We start from the raw sequence: 17,191 nt of genomic DNA on the forward strand, positions 1-17,191 counted from the left end.
TACAATGGACTACTACTCTGCCGTAAAGGATACACCCAGGGCAGTGGATGTAGCTCAATGGTACCACACCTGTATGTATTCTATTCCCAGTACTGAGGAAAAAAGTAAAGGATATGCCTCAGACATTTATAAATGGATGCACCTTGAGACCATACTTTTACATGAAATAAATCAGACGTACTTGTTTAAACACAGCACTGGTGTGAGAAACAAAAAGTGGAAATAAAGACCAAAATGTAAAATAAATATTGGGAAATGGAAAGAAAATGTTCAAATGAGAAGGGGAAGAAGGGGGGGTGAGGTGACAAAAAAAAGTGAAAATAGAAGGAAAAAAATGAAAACAAAACGTTTGCATATAGAGACAGGGAGGGGGAGAATAGGGGAGGAGGGAAGGGGAAAAAAGAAAGAGCAGAACATTTCCTGCAGAGGTGCAAATTCCCTACGAAGAATGCGATCATTATGCATATTTAAAATGTACCAATAAATGTTTTGCTTCAAAAACAAAACAAAATAAATGTCCCAGGACTTTATGAAGATGGGAAAGAGGAAGAAAGATTGCTTGTGTTCAGTAATAACAGAAAGAAAGGTACAGAACAGCCAGAATTTTCAACAAAACAATAATCCAATCTCAATTCAGTTACAGTAAAGCGTCCATGCATTCCCTGCCCAGTGACAGAGGTCTGTAATCCCAGCAAGGCTGGAGCATCACAAGTTAGGGGCCAGCCTGGGTAATTTAGGGAGACCTTGTCTCAAACTTTGAGGATGTGGTAGAGCATAGGTACCTGGCCTTAAAAGTCACAGTAATTTTGTATGAGGCAGACTAAAAATTCTTCACCAATTACTGTCAGCTGACCAAGTAATATCAATGAGAGTAATATAAAAAGCTGGGCAGAAAGTCCACAGGTTATCTGTGCTTTTTTAAGCATTCTAAGTGGCCCACAGGTTTTAAACAGAGATTAACAAAACTAACATAATTCCTCCCCTCCCAACCATTTTCCAGAAGGCTAAAGATTTTCAAATTATTTGTTATTCTCTGAACACTGAAGATACCCATGCAAAAAATATGTCCACCCACAGTTAAATACCATAAGCATATATTTTAATCAAATGTAAACGTGATATAAATCCCATTAAAAGTAACAGAGGAATATGCTCAAATCCTTTTATTTTTAAAGAAATCCAGTGCAGAGAAATTAATTTAAACTTAAACATTTCAACAGTAAATTAAACATTCCCACATTCACTTTTTAGTTCTTTAATACTTGAAAACCAACTCAGCCATATTTTCCTCCAAACAGACAAATACCCAGTTTCACCAGTCTATTCTTGGATAAGTCATCAGACTGGGAATAAGAGACTTACTGGTCTATTCCCAGCTGTGAAACAAGCTAGAAATCTCAATCAGGTTAAGGTCCCACATCCATACTCTGCTGACAATAGGGAAAATCTGCCCAGAAACCATAGAGTAAACTCAGGACTACCTCCTACATCCAAAGGACAACTGCAAACATATTTTTAGATTTATTAAATCTAAAAATCTGAATCAGATTTTATTTATAGCAACATTTAACATACTTGAAATTTCAAAACTGTGTGATGACTGTATCAGTGCCCTCAGTGACACCATGCCCGGTTTTGTAAAATTCTGTATGCAAACTAAACAAGTCACCAAATCATAACTATTATGAAAAACAAAAAAATCTGACTTAAGTTCAAGCTGCAGGAAGAGCTCCGGCTTTGCATTTCCTAATTTTAGCTTTTCATGTACTACATAAGCAGTTCTTTCCTGGCACTGAAAAGTCTTGGGAAAGTCTGGAGAGCAAAAGTTTGCCCCTTAGCCTAATTCTGAAAAGATCTTCAGACGGTTCTTGTAACTAAACATGCAGGTAATACAAACGGGAAATACGAACATAGCATGCATTTTTTGCTTGGTTCCAACTAAAACACTACAGTACTTGACTAGTAAACCAAGTGAACTGCCCAACCTTTTTCGTTTTTTTGGTACCAGGAATCGAACTCATATCCTTGCGCTTGCCAGGCAGGTGGCGGAACCACTGAGCTAAATCCCTGGCCCTGCCTAGCCTTTTTTTGCATACAGTCTAGCCCCTTGGAAGACCTGGAGGGCAGAGCTGGGAGTCAAGCACCTACCAGTGCAGCATTCAGAGGCCCTCAACTGACCCGGAAGGCACAGCCACCACTGCACACAACAAAAGGGCGCTTGGGAGCAGCGTGGGGGGCCCCGGAAGTAGCAAGCGGAAGCTTCTCCTCCTGGCTCTAAACAGCGCCCCCAGGGGCCCAAACCTGCCCAGGCTCGCCTCCCGGTGCCTACAGCCCAGCTACCGGTGCGCTCCCTACTTCCTGGGTTTCTTAAGAAACAAAGCGAAGACACCTATCCTGAGAAAAGCCCACACCCCACCAAACCGCGTTTAACCTCCTTTCCTTCCTGAGCCAGGCATCACAAGTCGTGTCCAACGGAACACAGCCTCCTAACACCATCCAACTTTTTAGTAAGAAACCCTTCAGAAGTCTCTTCCTTAATCTTCCCTCTTCCTTCTCTATACCTTACTCGTTTTAGTTTTCCCTTGCCTGTTTTTAACCTAACAGCTGTATTTTTCCCTAAAGAAAAAGCCTTCTCTAAACCATCTATCCATTTTATTCTTTTAAAATTTATTTTCTAATACTAACAAGCTTCATAAATCTCTTGCATGACATCTCCCAAGTCAAAATCAAAACCTCTCCAAAACCTTTACAATTTTTATCAGCTCCTACCAAATTAATTCATAAATAACTCTCAAAAGCTGCATTTTTCTGGCCTAGTTTCCTCAGTCCCTCAAAGCTAACATTTTCCAGCTTAACACACAAATCTGCTCCATTCTAGCCTCAAATTTTGTGAAACTATTCCAAAAAGGCCACTTGTCACTGAAAACCCCATTTCCTAAATATACTCCCAAAACTTTGACAGCAACTTTTCCAAATACTCCCTAATAATTCACTTGCATCATTCACAATTTGGGTCTCCACACCAGCTCCCTAAAGATTAATTACACAACCTAATAAAATGAACAAATTCTCTCCACTAACATATGCATCTACACGAGGATGTACACTCTGACAAACACACATACCCAGGACCTTGCAGAACACCAAGTATATTTCACTGTAATCCCTTGAGTATTGGCTCTTCTCAGATTTATAAGGAAAACTCCATGCCAACCAGATTTTCAGGCATCCTACTCCAATCTTATTAAATCAATTATCAATATAAACTATAAATAAATAGCTATCATTAAAAACATACATCATCTTTCCATTTCCACAGTAATCCTTCCTTAAGATATCCATCCTTACCCTTCTCCGCTGCTGGTGCAAGTGTAGACTGGTGCAACTACTATGGAAATCAGTTTGGAGATTCCTCAAAGAACTACAACTAGAGATTCCCTTTGACCCAGCTATTCCCTTTCTTGGTATCCTCTCAAAAGAATTAAAAAAGAAAAAGAAAGAAGTAGGGGAGGGGAGAGAGAGAGGGAGAGAGAGACACAGATACACACACACAACTGGACAAGTTCTGGGATGGTGGCAAATGCCTGTAATTCCAGCACTCACAAGGCTGAGGCAGGAGGATCACTGTGAGTTCAAGGCCAGCACCAGGGCTACATAGTAAATTCAAATCTGGCCTAAACTAAATAGCAAGACCATATCTCAAAACCAAAAAATGATGAGAAAAAGACTGAACAAGAAAAAGTTTGGGAGTAAAGACATTAAGCTAAAGAATAAGAGGCTTGGTCTAAGTCTTAAATATCAGCAATCAAGTTAAGTATAAGGAAAATGACAAAGGATTACCCTAAGGTTGTAATGTTCAAGATTTTAAAAAACAGAAGTTTCTTTGTTTTTGGAATTGATAGGATAACTCCTTTATAAATGTTCAATAAATAATAATCAAGAAATAGAAGTAAGTTCAGAAAGCTTATTTAGAATCGTATATCTGGGAAGCATCTATATACATTCAATAAATGAAATGGAAAGACACAACAAGCTTCTAAGTCACTAACAAAATACATGAGATAACTGGGCACAGTGATATCTACCTTAGTCCCAGCTACTTGGCCAGCTGAGGCAGGAGAAGAATAAGAAAGGCTTCTGCCAACCTAGCACAAAACAGCAAGACTGGCTTTTGTTTGGAGACAGGGTTTCACTGTGTAGCCCAGGCTGGCCTTAAATTCTTAGCAATCCTCCCGTCTTGGCTTTCCTAAGTGCTACGATTACAGGTGTGTGCCACCACATCCAACTTTTTTTTTTTTTTTTAAAGAAAATGAGATTGTTATGACTTACATCTAGAATATCCCCCAAAAGGCTCATGAGCTGACTTTTGGAAAGTGACTGGATCTTGGGGGCACTGTCCTCATTAGTGGATTGGTCCATGATGAGTTCAGAGTTGCCTGTGCTGTTAGAGATGAGGCCTGTGGGGCGTGGGTCACTTGGGGGCATGACGTGGAAGAGTTTATCTGCCTCTGGCTCCTCCCTTTTCCACTTCCTGGCCCCTGTGATGTGAGCTGCTTTCCTCCTGAGACCCTTCCTGCCTGGAGACCATGGACTATGGACAGAGTCCTCTAAACACCAGGAGCCAAAATAAATCTCTCCTCCTCTACACTGTGGGTGTCAGGAACTGTGTCTCAGTGACAGGAAAGTAACTAAGTCAGATATACGTCATGATACAGAGAGAAAATTAAGTCGTGCCAGACAAAAGAGGAAAGCAGAGGCACCTTCTCCCTGCCATCTACCTCTTTCTCCCCACTGTGGACCTGTACCTTACTATGTGCGGCCATTTCCTAAGCAGCACAATGTCTCTGTGTTTTCTCTACTGAAAGCCACTCCTTTTCGGCTTTGTCTCCCTTTAATCACATTCAGGTCCACTCCAGCATCCTCCTTCATTTCCAGTCCATCTATTCATTAGCATCTATCAACTCGTCCATGTTCTGTTGTTCGCAAACTGCCCTATGTCTTTTGTCTTTTCACACTGTTTTCCCAAAGTCTCACTTCTAATCCTCCAATGTCTCTCAGATTAATTTACCCCAGTATATTACATATGAATGGTTTTCATTCTGTAAGTACAATTTATTTTGTAAATAAATTGAGCCGGGTGTTGTGGCACTCAGGAGCCTGAGGCAGGAGGATCGCTGAGAGTTCAAGACCAGCCTGGGCTACACAGTGAGTTCCAGGTCAAGTCTCAACTACATGGTGAGACCCTGTATCAAAAAACCAAAAAAAAGAAAGAAAGAAATTGAAATAACAGGTGAATGTACAAAACCATTTGTTTCTTTCACTTCCCGTGCCACAAAAACAATCTGGATTTTTTTTTCCCCCTTGAGAGAGGGTCTCAAGCAGTTCATGCTAGCCTTAAACTCACTATGTAGAATCAAGGATATAGCTCAGCAGTGTAGCACCTGCCTAGCAAGAGTGAGAACCTGAGTTCAATTCCAGTACCCAGAAAACACCTCACTGTAGCACAGGCTGGCCTTGAACTCATAGTGATATTCCTGCCTCAGCCTCCTGAGTGCTGGGATTGCAGGCAGGTGCCACCACGCCCAATCCAAAAATTGGATTTTTATTAGCTCTCATCTGGACTGTTAACACCATCTCCCATTTTTCTTGTGTCTTAGCTCTATCATTCTCCTACTCTTTCAGTCTGATAAATGGTCTTACTGCTTCTGACTCCCCAAGGCCACTTCCACTGTTTCTCTGTCACCAAAAATTCACTTTGCAACTCATGTTAGTAACATAAACCATTCCCTCTGCCACATCTACCAAGAACCAGAATACCTTCCTATCGGCCATTATTCTTAAAAACTTCAACAACGCTGAGGAACTCTCTTCACTCTGACCTTCCTCAGCTCCTAAAACCCACATGTGTGTTTCAGTTAGCCATATATATTGAAAAGCAGGTCATCACTTGGAAGTGCTGTAACTTCAGAGGTGCCTTTAAAACACAAAACAACAACAAAAAACAGCCACTGCCATACATATTCTAGTTACATGCAAGCTCTTGGCAAGCATCTGGCATCACATAACTGAAACCCGTCCGTCACCACTTCACAATGCCCTCTGCAGTACGCGATGACCTTCACGGCAGGAACAAGTGACCTCCCTCTCCGCACCCACTCACCATTGGCAGTCTTCCTCGAAGGATTATTCTAAACACAACTCTCCAGCTCATTCACTAATCTACATCATCTTCATATTCAAATCCTTGATCCCATGAAATTCTCAATTCTTTACATGAAATTCCCTCAGATCACACCACCTCCACCTGTGATCTTCTTTACAGTTTCTAAAATACTATATTTTTCATCCGTCTGTTACTTCTGCCTCCAGTTTTGGAGTAAGTCGTTCTTTCTTCTTAAACTTAAATCCTTAATACAATTCCTATAGTCACTGCTTTGGTATTCTTCCTACTCACTCAGTAAACCTCCATGTACTCAGGCCTCTAAATTGCTCTTGAAGACCAGAAAAACAAAAAAATCCATGCACCAAATCCTACCATTCAAGTTCTACCCTCTCTTGGCCTAAGACCCTCGGTTTGCATAGGCACAGGACTCAATTCTGCACATTCTTACACTGATTCCACTCCTCATCTCTAGTTGCTTCTTCTTTCCAAAAGCCTCCTCCTGCTCAGGGCCTCACCCCTTAGCCTTGCTTCTACACTTTCACTCTTCACGTGGACCTTCCCCCAGCTTCCAAAAATAATGTCTAAACCATTAATGTCTACTGCATGTTGCGCCTGAGGAATTGGTGTATTGGTATCTTCTTACCTGGATGCAACTACTGCTTCAATTAGCACTGCGGTTACCACTCCAAACAATTTCAAAACCATCAGCACCCTACCAAGTCCAGAATCAGCAGCTTCAATTATCAGCTCCATGTAGGCAATTCCAAATCTCTACTGGACCTCTTCCTTAGATCCAATCCAGTATTTTTTAACTCTAGCTAGAGAACTCCCCATGGATGCTTCCATTGGGTGCCTCTCATAGTCAGTGTGTTTTAAAACACAAAAATAGTTCAGCTAACTAATCCAATTAATTCTGTTAATGGCACCACAGTTCTTGGTCCTCCTGGGTATTAAGTCCCGGAGCAGTCGGTGGTGAATGGCCGCAGCAGGCCATTTGTATGATTGAAAGTTCTGAAAGGTTCACCACACTGCTCTAGAGCACACTCGAGCTTTTCCTTTCCTCCACTGGGTAACTTATCGTAACCTTGAATCAATGCTCCCCACTCCATACTGACTCCAGTTAAAACTTCTTAGTCTTGGGGAAAAAAATGAAAAAAGGAAAAAATGGAAACAAAGCTTTTGTACACAGAGAGGAGAAGGGGACTGGGAGGATAAAATTTATTTTTAAAAAATAAATAAATAAACTTCTTAGTCTTGGGCCAAGAATTTAGCTCAGTGGTGCTGAGCCTGTCTGGCAAGTTCAAGGTCCTGAGTTCAATTCCTGGTACAAAAAAACAAAACAAACAAACAAAAAAAAACTTCTCAGTCTTCTCCAAAATAGTAACTACTCAGTGTCCAACAATCACAGAATAAAAATATCAGACTCTATTCAAATAAAGGACTCTTAAGGAGGAATGAAAAAGAATGAACTACTGCTATATGCAAAATGGATAAATCTTACATACCGTTGAGTAAAAGAAACCCAACACAGAAATATAATTTCACTTATGTGAAATTCAAAAACAGAACTACCCTGTCATGATAGAGGCCAGAATACAGGTTACTGTGGGTTGGAGGAGACAGCAACTTCGGGAAGACACAATGGAGCTTTCTGGGACATTATAAATATTCCTTTGTATTGAAGTGGGTTGTAGCTACATAAATGTATCATTTAGGAAAATTCAGGCCCTGGGATTTAGCTCAGTGGTTCCACCACTTGCCTCACAAGCACAAGGACCCTAGTTCAATCCCCAGTACCAAACAATAAACAAATAAAGTGAAAAAACTCATTATCCTATACCCTTAGTTGGAATACTTTACTGTTTACATCATATCTCAATAAATAAACTTTTAAAAACTAATTGGTCTGAATTTTGATATCATCAATCTACTTTCCAGCTTTATTTTCCTCCATTCCTTAATATGAACCCTAAATTATAGCTAATCTAACCAGCAAGGCATGGTGGCACACGCCTGTAATCCCAGCACTTGGGAGGCTGAGGCAGGAGCATCGCCATGAATTCAAGGTCAACCTGGGCTGCAAAGTGAGTTCAAAGCCAGCCTGAACTGCATGGTGAGACCTTGCCTCAAAAAAACCAAAAAAATATGAAAGAAACCACCAACCCTTAAACATGCCTACAACTTTGCTGCTGTGTCACTCCCTCTTCTTGGAACGTCAACCCTCAATAATTCTATTTATCCTTCAAGGTCAAAACTACACACTAATTTCCCACCAAACCATCCCTAATCAAGGCTACCATGATATCTGTGTCACAGACAGATGTGTATACATTTTGTCTCTAAATACTTGAAAGACATATGGACTCTGCCATATGTAAACATCCTTCACACTGCTTACCATGGAAACTTATATATGATAAATGTACAAAAACTATTCTCTACCGAGTAAATTCCAGCATTCCATCAAAAGCAACCTGCATCTAACTCACTCTTTACTCACAATTTATTCCATAGATTATATACTTAATCATTCAACAAATAATTGAGCTTCCATTACATGAAAGAAATTGCACTCTTTACTCTAATGTACCCCACTAAACTACCAAAAAATTCAATGCAATTTCAGCTGCCGCCATATGAATCTTTCCACAACTCTAAATACACAGCCATCTTTCCAGTTATTGGTACCTCTATTCAAACCACATCCCATTCCCTCATTTCTAATCCTACCATTGTCTAGCTAACCCAAGTTCTTTGTTTCTCTGCCAGCCCCCTAACAGGTCCTCTCACCTCCAGGTTTACTGTCCTCCCACACTGCCCCTCTGTATGGTATAGCTATTGTCAGATTGAAGAGTCTAGAGCTTGGTGGAGCTCAGCAGTAGAGTCCTTGCATAGCATGTGCCAGGCCCTGGGTTCTATCCCCAGCACTGCAAAAAATTATCTAATACACAGTCGGCTCATTTCTCAAAAAATTCAATAGCTGTATATTAATGAAATATGTTTAACATACTTTAATCTTATATTAACACAATTTAATCCTCAAACCCTCACAATAACCCTTACCAGGAAGGTATAATGATTATCAATTTCCTGGTGAGAAATTCTCAGTCTCTGAAAGGAAGTAATTCTCTATAATCACAGAGTGAATAAATTGATAGGCCAAGACTAAAACCCAGCTTCTGTTTGCTTACTAAGCACAACACTATGTCTTATCAATACAAACTACTTAATTTAGCTTTCACGGTCATCCATTTTCTACCCAATCCCAACTGACCCTTCCTTCCTTCTATCATATTATACCCCACTCGTGAACTCTGGGTTCCACACTACAGGTTGTGACGAATTATTCAGTTGGTCATGCAATCAGTTCAATGGATGACAACTAGCTTCCCTCCCCACTCCCAGCCAGCTGTGCTTTGTTGTTTTAGAACAGGTAACATCCAAGTGCCTCTAACTGGGTAAGGACAGTACTATATTATTAAGCTTTTTGACATACACATATACACAAACATTCACACATGAATATATTAGGTGAACATGTGACCTAGTTCTAATGGTGGGTCACAGTTTGGAAACTAAAACCTAACTCACCATTCCCCTTAGATGGTAGGATTCTCCTCTAAATCTGTGCTTATGTTATTCCCTCAAGTTGGAATGCTCTCCTTAATCTGTCAGACCTACCTCTCTTCAAAGACTAGCTAAAATTCTACTTTATACTACTAAAATGCAGGCCCAAGCTCTCCCCCAGTCAAATGCCTTTTCTACCTTCTATTGTCAGTAACATTAGGTTATTTTTCTGATACACTTGTGACCATAGTGTAGGTATTTGTGTAAGTCTAGCTCCCCCTACCAGAATATAAATCCCAAAGGACTTATTCCTGATGGCATCTAACAATGCTTTTGCATATAACAAATCTGTATTATCTGTTAAATAAAGAAAATTCATTCCATCACTTTTTGAAACCCTCAATTATAAATCACATAAATAATTTCTATTATATCCAAACTTCTGTTATTCTTATCCTCCAAACAGCCTTACCATCTTCCTCCTTAACACAGCCCTTTCAACTAATCCCTTTTAGCTTCCATTTTCTCATGCTTTACTCTAAACATAGTCTGTCATATTTTAATCTTTCTCCTTCTTTCAGAATCATCCTTAGTATCAGATACCATTTCTCTGCTCATCCATCTTACTCCTAGACCTCCAACATTCATACTGATTGATCTTACACTCTTTTAAACAGATTTTTCCTTCTTTGTTTTCTCTCCAACTACAACTCCTTAAATCATTTCAATTCATTTTAGTGCACATATTTTTAATCAATCCCATTAAATTCTATGTAGAAAAAGAAACAGTAACAGAAAACACAGATAATTCGGCTCTCCTAAATTACCTCATACACTTTCTCTTTCCCTCATTTATTCAATAAGCATGTGTCCACTGGACACATGCCCTAAGTCCTCTGTCTGCTCTATTCGTAATTCAAAAAGCAGCTTTGAGAAAAGCGTACAGGAAAATGCCAGGCTAACAGGGCCAAGTTGATTTATTCTCTTCACTCACAGAGACCAAAAATTTTTCAGGGTACAGACTCAAAGGATGATCTAAAAGTTACCCTGGGCACAGACAGAAACAGACCTCACAGTTGTTGCAAGGGGCTCCACATCTATCTGACAAATGCAAATTTGAAAAGAAAAAACCAAGCCAAGCAGGGACTGATGGTGCACGCCTGTGATTCCAGCACTCAAGGGGCTGAGGCAGGAGCATCATCATAAGTTCAAGGCCAGCTTGGGCTACACAGTGAGTTCAAGACCAGCCTGAACTATAGTAAGATCTTGTCTCAAAATCAAAAAGACCAGACCAGTAGAAGCAGCTGAAATGAAATAGGCAGAATGCATTCAATGAAAAATAGATCTGGACTCCAGGTTCATTCTAGGCCTACCACTAAAATTTGGAGCTATCCAGTTCCTCTCTGAGATCCATAAAGAATACTTTCAAATATCGAGTTAAATTACAATTTACTCAAATCCTTTCCCCAAACCTTAGCCAATATTCGTTGCTCCATTCTCTGAACTTCTCTAGCACTTACTGTCGGCAAGTCATTTGGAAATTGAACCATGAGGAGCCTTGCTGAAGGTAATGAGATCGTTAACATGCCCAGAGTTTATTTACACATTCAAGTCAGTGTGGTCCTCTAATAGAAGTTACGGGGAGGCTATCAGGTATCTAATTCATCTAAGCATCTGATGCATGCAACCAACATTTATCTAGTGCCTAGCTAACTTATATAAGGCTACTGCCACTGTCCAAAACATCTCCAACTTCCTCTTTGGATGTGTTTTCCAAGATCAGTTAATAAGTGAATCAAGAAAATCATTCCCATTTCTTTTTTTTTTTTTCTTTTTTCTTTTCTGAAACAAGGTCTTTCAGCGCAGTTTGGTATAGTTCAAACTGGCCTAGAACTCATGGAGATCCTCCTGCCTCAGCCTCCCGAGTACTGGGATTATAGGCATTCATCACCAAGCCCAGCCCATTACCATTTCTTTGACTAACAATTTATTTACTATTCTTTATTTATTCTATTTTATAATGCTTCAGCATTTCTAAAAATTAAATATTTCAAAGTAAAGAACTGTCAACAATGACACTACTTAGATACTACTACACCTTGTGTTATTTATAAAGGGGCCATCCTGAAGGAATTATAAACTCCTAAAGAATAGGGACCACATTTTGCTCATTTTACAGTCCCCTGCCCCAAGACCACACAATAGGTACTTAATAGTTAAGTATATAGATGATGCTAAAGATGCAAAGGTAACTCAGAAAGGGGGTTCTAAAAAATGTTCTGAGCACTACCTCTGAAAATGACTACAAAAACAGAAAAAAAAAATCTCATCTGAAGATACTCATTTTCTGAAGAAAATCAATTTTCTGAAATCTTACACTATTACTGAATTATTTCACAACTGTCTTCCCTCCCTAAAAAGAATGTAAATACTGTAAATTCCTTGAGGGAAGAAACTTCCTTTAATTTTGATTGTTTTAAAAATGAATGAAATGCCGGGCATGGTGGTACATGCCTATGATCCCAGTACTCAGGAGGCTGAGGCAGGAGGATCACCAATACTAGTTCCAGGCCTGCCTGGGCTACATAGCGAGTTCAAGGCCAGCCAGAGCTACAAAACAAGACACTGTCTCAAAAAAAAAAGAATGCAATAAGAAAATGTAAATTAAACCATGTCTTTTTTTTTTCTTTTTTTTTTTTTTGGGGATAATGCAAAGGTAACTCAGAAAGGGGGTTCTAAAAAATGTTCTGAGCACTACCTCTGAAAATGACTACAAAAACAGAAAAAAAAAATCTCATCTGAAGATACTCATTTTCTGAAGAAAATCAATTTTCTGAAATCTTACACTATTACTGAATTATTTCACAACTGTCTTCCCTCCCTAAAAAGAATGTAAATACTGTAAATTCCTTGAGGGAAGAAACTTCCTTTAATTTTGATTGTTTTAAAAATGAATGAAATGCCGGGCATGGTGGTACATGCCTATGATCCCAGTACTCAGGAGGCTGAGGCAGGAGGATCACCAATACTAGTTCCAGGCCTGCCTGGGCTACATAGCGAGTTCAAGGCCAGCCAGAGCTACAAAACAAGACACTGTCTCAAAAAAAAAAGAATGCAATAAGAAAATGTAAATTAAACCATGTCTTTTTTTTTTCTTTTTTTTTTTTTGGGAAATAGGGTCTTGCTCTATAGTTCTGGCTGGCCTTGAACTCACTATATGGCCTCAAACAAATGGTGATCCCTCCTGCCTCAGCCTCACAAGTGCTAGGATTACAGGCATGAGCCACCATGCTCAGCTCTTAAACCAGTGCCCTTGCTCCAGACCAGATTCCAGATAAAATGAGCCTCGGATGAGAAGAGACCCTTTGATCCTCCCCTTCAATGTTTCTGCAGGATTATTACAGTTCCATTCTAATCCATTATCTGCATTCTTCCCTTAATCTAAAGGTCCTCCACAGGCAGATTCCTCCTCCACTTCCTCCAACACACACACACACACACACACACACACACACACACACACATTCGTTTGTCTACACTATTCTCACAGCACTCAGCAATTTCATACAGTCCCATCAGTCTTACTGACAGTAAATATACTTTCCAGCAGTCTTCAACACATATTTATTGAACACTCAAGAATTTGGCATGCTGGTGAGTGCCTGTAATCCCAACACTCAGGAGGATGAGACAGGAGGATCACATTGAATTCAAGGTCAATCTGGGTTATATAGTGAGTTCAAGGGCAGCTTGAACTATACAGTGAACCCCGTCTCCAAAAAACATCAAACTGTTAAATTTCCCCAAAGATGAAATAGTCCCAGCTCTAGGCCAGATTACAATCTAGTTACCATTTGCAAAACCAAGAATAATTCCCATTAACTAAGTAAATATAAAATTTAGCATAAAACTCTACTTGTGAATACTGTTAATAAGACTAAGGAAGCCTCCTTTGGAGAGAGATGGAGGCACACACCTGAATGCCCAGCACTCTGGGAGGCTGGAAGCAGGATCACAAATTCAAGCCCAGCCTAGGCAACTCAGAGATCCTAGCTCTAAATAAAAAATAAACCAGGTGTGGTGGCACACGCCTGTGATCCCAGCACTTGAGAGAATTGCCATGAATTCAAGGCCTGCCTGGGCTACATAGTGAGTTCAAGGCCACCATGAACTACATAGCAAGACTGTCTCAAAGGGGGTGGGGCTGGCAATGAACCTTAGTGCAAAGGTCCTGGGTTCATGAACATACCCAGTACTGGGGAAGGAGGGGGTGCAGTTACTTGAACAAGACTTCCTAAACATAGAGCTGTTTTATATTCTCCCAGTCCCATCACACGGACTGGTACTCAGATACAGATTGCAAAAACGCTCATATTTTAAGACATTATCCTAATGAATGAATAGCATAGTTCTTCCCAACATATTCCCATTATATCAGTGACTTCAATATACTCATTTTCTTCTAACTGCCACAAACTTCAGTCATACCACACTGTGAGTTACAACCTGTTCATGACAACTCTATCAAAAGCCCTCAGGATTCTTTTTTTCTTCAGCATTCCCTACAAATTATCCTCACCTCCATCAAATGCTGTCCCTCATCCCCTTATCACATTTTTCTGTTTCTCCTCCCACCCCACCCAAAACACATCCATCCACACTGTTCTGTCCTAAAACCTAAGAACTGCTGCAGAAGCCTTCAAGGAATATCCTGGGGTCGCTGGTACACAGTTCCTGGTCCCAGTACTAAAACTCTCCATGAGGACACTGCAAATGCAACCTGGAAACTAATTCCAAGATGAACTACCGTCACAGTCAAGTAACTCCTTGTCTCTAACCAGCAAATTTAATGCTGCAAGGGTGCTGTTTCCTACCACCCAGACTTCCTTAACTTCCCTTTGTGATTTACCCAGGATTTCCAGCCTAACCCTAAACACTTCTCTCCTCCTCAAAGGGGTCCTAGTCTAAACCCTCATCTAACACAGTGGAGAAATCAAGAGACAGAGCCTAAAGTAGTCAGACTAAATTCAAAGCATAAGCTTATTATTTAAAGATACAAGCATGAAATAAAGAACTCAAATAATAACAATAAAATCAGAAAGGAGAAAAAGCAGATAAGGTCAATGACACAAAACTTTCTCATTCATGGCAGTGTGACTCCTTTCCAGGCAAGCGGCGGAACCACTGAGCTAAATCCCAGGCCCCAGTCTGACTCCTTGATAATGTCATTTTGATAAACGAATAATGTTATATGCCTGTTACTTGGAGACCTAAAGAATTCAAAGCATGGAAAGAACTACAAAAAAATAATTAGAATTAGTAATCTCATTACCAGGTGTGGTGGTGAACCCCTAAAATTCCAGCACTTAGGATGAGGCAGGAGGAGCTCCAAAATTTGAGGCCAGCCTGGGCTACATAGTGAGTTCAAGGACAGCCTGAACTCTAAAAAGCAAGATACTCTCAAAGCAAAAAAAAGTGTGTGTGTGTGTGTGTGTGTGTGTGTGTGTGTGTGTGTGTGTGTGTATTATTTCAGAACTTAAAAGACAAGAAAAACAATGACATACCATATTTAAGTGCAGTATACCTACAAAAAACAGATAATATTAAGTACTAAAGAGGGGAAGGGAAGGAAAAAAAATGACCTTCTCATACTATGACATAAAAACAGGTACACATACTACTATATAGTGCAAAGTTCTTTCACAAAGTGAGTAAATCTAAATGTACCGACAAAGTTTTCCAAATGCTTAAAGTAATAATGCCAGGTTATTTCTATAAGAAAATTTATAAAAATAAAAACCCCTCTCCACTCCAATGATAAATTAGGGTTCTTTACAGATATAGTACCTACTAAAGGAATGAATTTTCCCTTCCCTTTCCCAAATTTCATTCCATCTTCCCCATTAATCTCTTCACTTTTAATTTGTTTCACATTTAACATGCTTATGACTCTCTTCAGTGGAAGAACTATTACAACGAAATGTAGTATTTAATACCAAAAGTGAATAATACCTGGGCAAATGTTAAGAGCATGGTTCTTACAGTCAAGCCTGTAGCAAACACCTATAATTCTGGCACTGGGGAAGCTGAAGCAGGAGGCCTTCAAATTCAAGGCCAGTCTGGGCTGGGCTACATAGCAAGTTCAAGGCCCTGACCCTAACAGCCCCCTGCCAAAAATAAAAAATAAAAAACAAAAAGTGCTTTCTCCCAGAGCTCCCTCATGGAAAGGGAAATGGAAATCAGGTCTGTTGTGGGCTCTGTAAATCCAGAGCTTAGTTCATTCCTGATAGAGATATTAACTGTCCCTCCACTCTGGCTTTAGAATCATCCAGTCTCTTCAGGTTCTTACCGTCCTGACCTCCTTACAATCTAAGACCAAAACTGACATTCTAGAAATCCTCCATTCTGCATGCCTGCATTTTGCTGGCAGCTATATTTTCTTCAACATCACCATGGCTCAGGGGAGTACATTTGGTTACTGTGAATGGCAAAAGATATCCTGCCAGCCCCACAGGTCCAGAACCAATCGAGCAAACTATACTCGTGTGAGCTACGGAGCTCCCCCCACCATCAAGTATAATCTCATGTGCTACAACCCAGGCTGAATGATAGGCACCAGCTCCACGGGTCCAAATAAGATGGACAGCGAAGAAGAAAAGCACTGAGTAAAGTAATTTCCATTCCAGCATTTGCCAGAACAGTGTTCATCCAGCTTCTGGTAAGTAACAGTAATCTAGATCTGCTAAAAATCCAAATTCTCCGGCCTTAAGAATCCCTCCCCACAGGCAGGCTCTTTTTTCAAAGTCTGTTAAAAGGGTTTTCATCTTCCCTGGTGCAAGACTAAAAGGTCTCAAACCAAACTATAATCTAAGGTCTCATTCTCAACGACCCCCACCAAGGCCCAGACCCACACTTACCAGACGTCATCTACTGAAGAGCCCAGACAGGTTCGGAACGAGGCCGTCCTGGCCCATCTGGAATAACTCTTTAGTCCTTGGGCCAGCGTTTATTAATTATGCCACATCTGTCTATTCTATTATGCATTCCCTGATCTTCTCTAATATTTAGCACTCCTCCTGGCTTCAAACGCTTTCCTTTCTATTCAAGGAAAACTCCTGTATCCCTTCTTCCCTTGCCTCGGAAACGCTCCACTTCTTCCCATAATGAAATACCTAACGTAGCTGCACAATGAACACCCCTCGGAAATCTCAAGACTCCTCTAGGGCCACCCCTGCATTCCTCCACCTCCCCGGCTGCGTCCCCATCCTCTCCCCCTCTCGCGATCCCACCGGCTTCCTGCAGGCGTTCCCTCTCCCCATCCCCTGCCCTTCCCTGCTCCCGAAGAGCACACTGGGGCAGCAGCCGCGACTGAGGCCTGCGGCGCAGAAAGCACTGCACCAGGCTCGGCGGACAGAGAGCGGCGTCCGCCCGGCCTCCTCACACCCACACCCGGCACCCCGC

At 40.7% G+C, this 17,191-nt stretch overlaps 1 protein-coding gene across 3 annotated transcripts in view; it reads right to left on the bottom strand.

Moving 5' to 3' along the window:
- Window positions 1-17,175, bottom strand: part of Znf148 (zinc finger protein 148) — a 135,403-nt gene extending 118,228 nt beyond the window's left edge. For all 3 annotated transcript variants that reach the window (XM_010618304.3, XM_010618291.3, XM_010618297.3), the window contains exon 1: window positions 16,648-17,175. The gene's annotated coding sequence lies outside the window, so the exon portion shown is untranslated. The remainder of the gene's footprint in view (window positions 1-16,647) is intronic.
- Between the last annotated feature and the right edge of the window lie 16 nt (window positions 17,176-17,191).

The sequence above is a fragment of the Fukomys damarensis genome, unplaced genomic scaffold (genome assembly GCF_012274545.1).
Source record: "Fukomys damarensis isolate Sample0158 unplaced genomic scaffold, DMR_v1.0_HiC HiC_scaffold_24, whole genome shotgun sequence".
Lineage (NCBI taxonomy): Eukaryota > Metazoa > Chordata > Mammalia > Rodentia > Bathyergidae > Fukomys > Fukomys damarensis.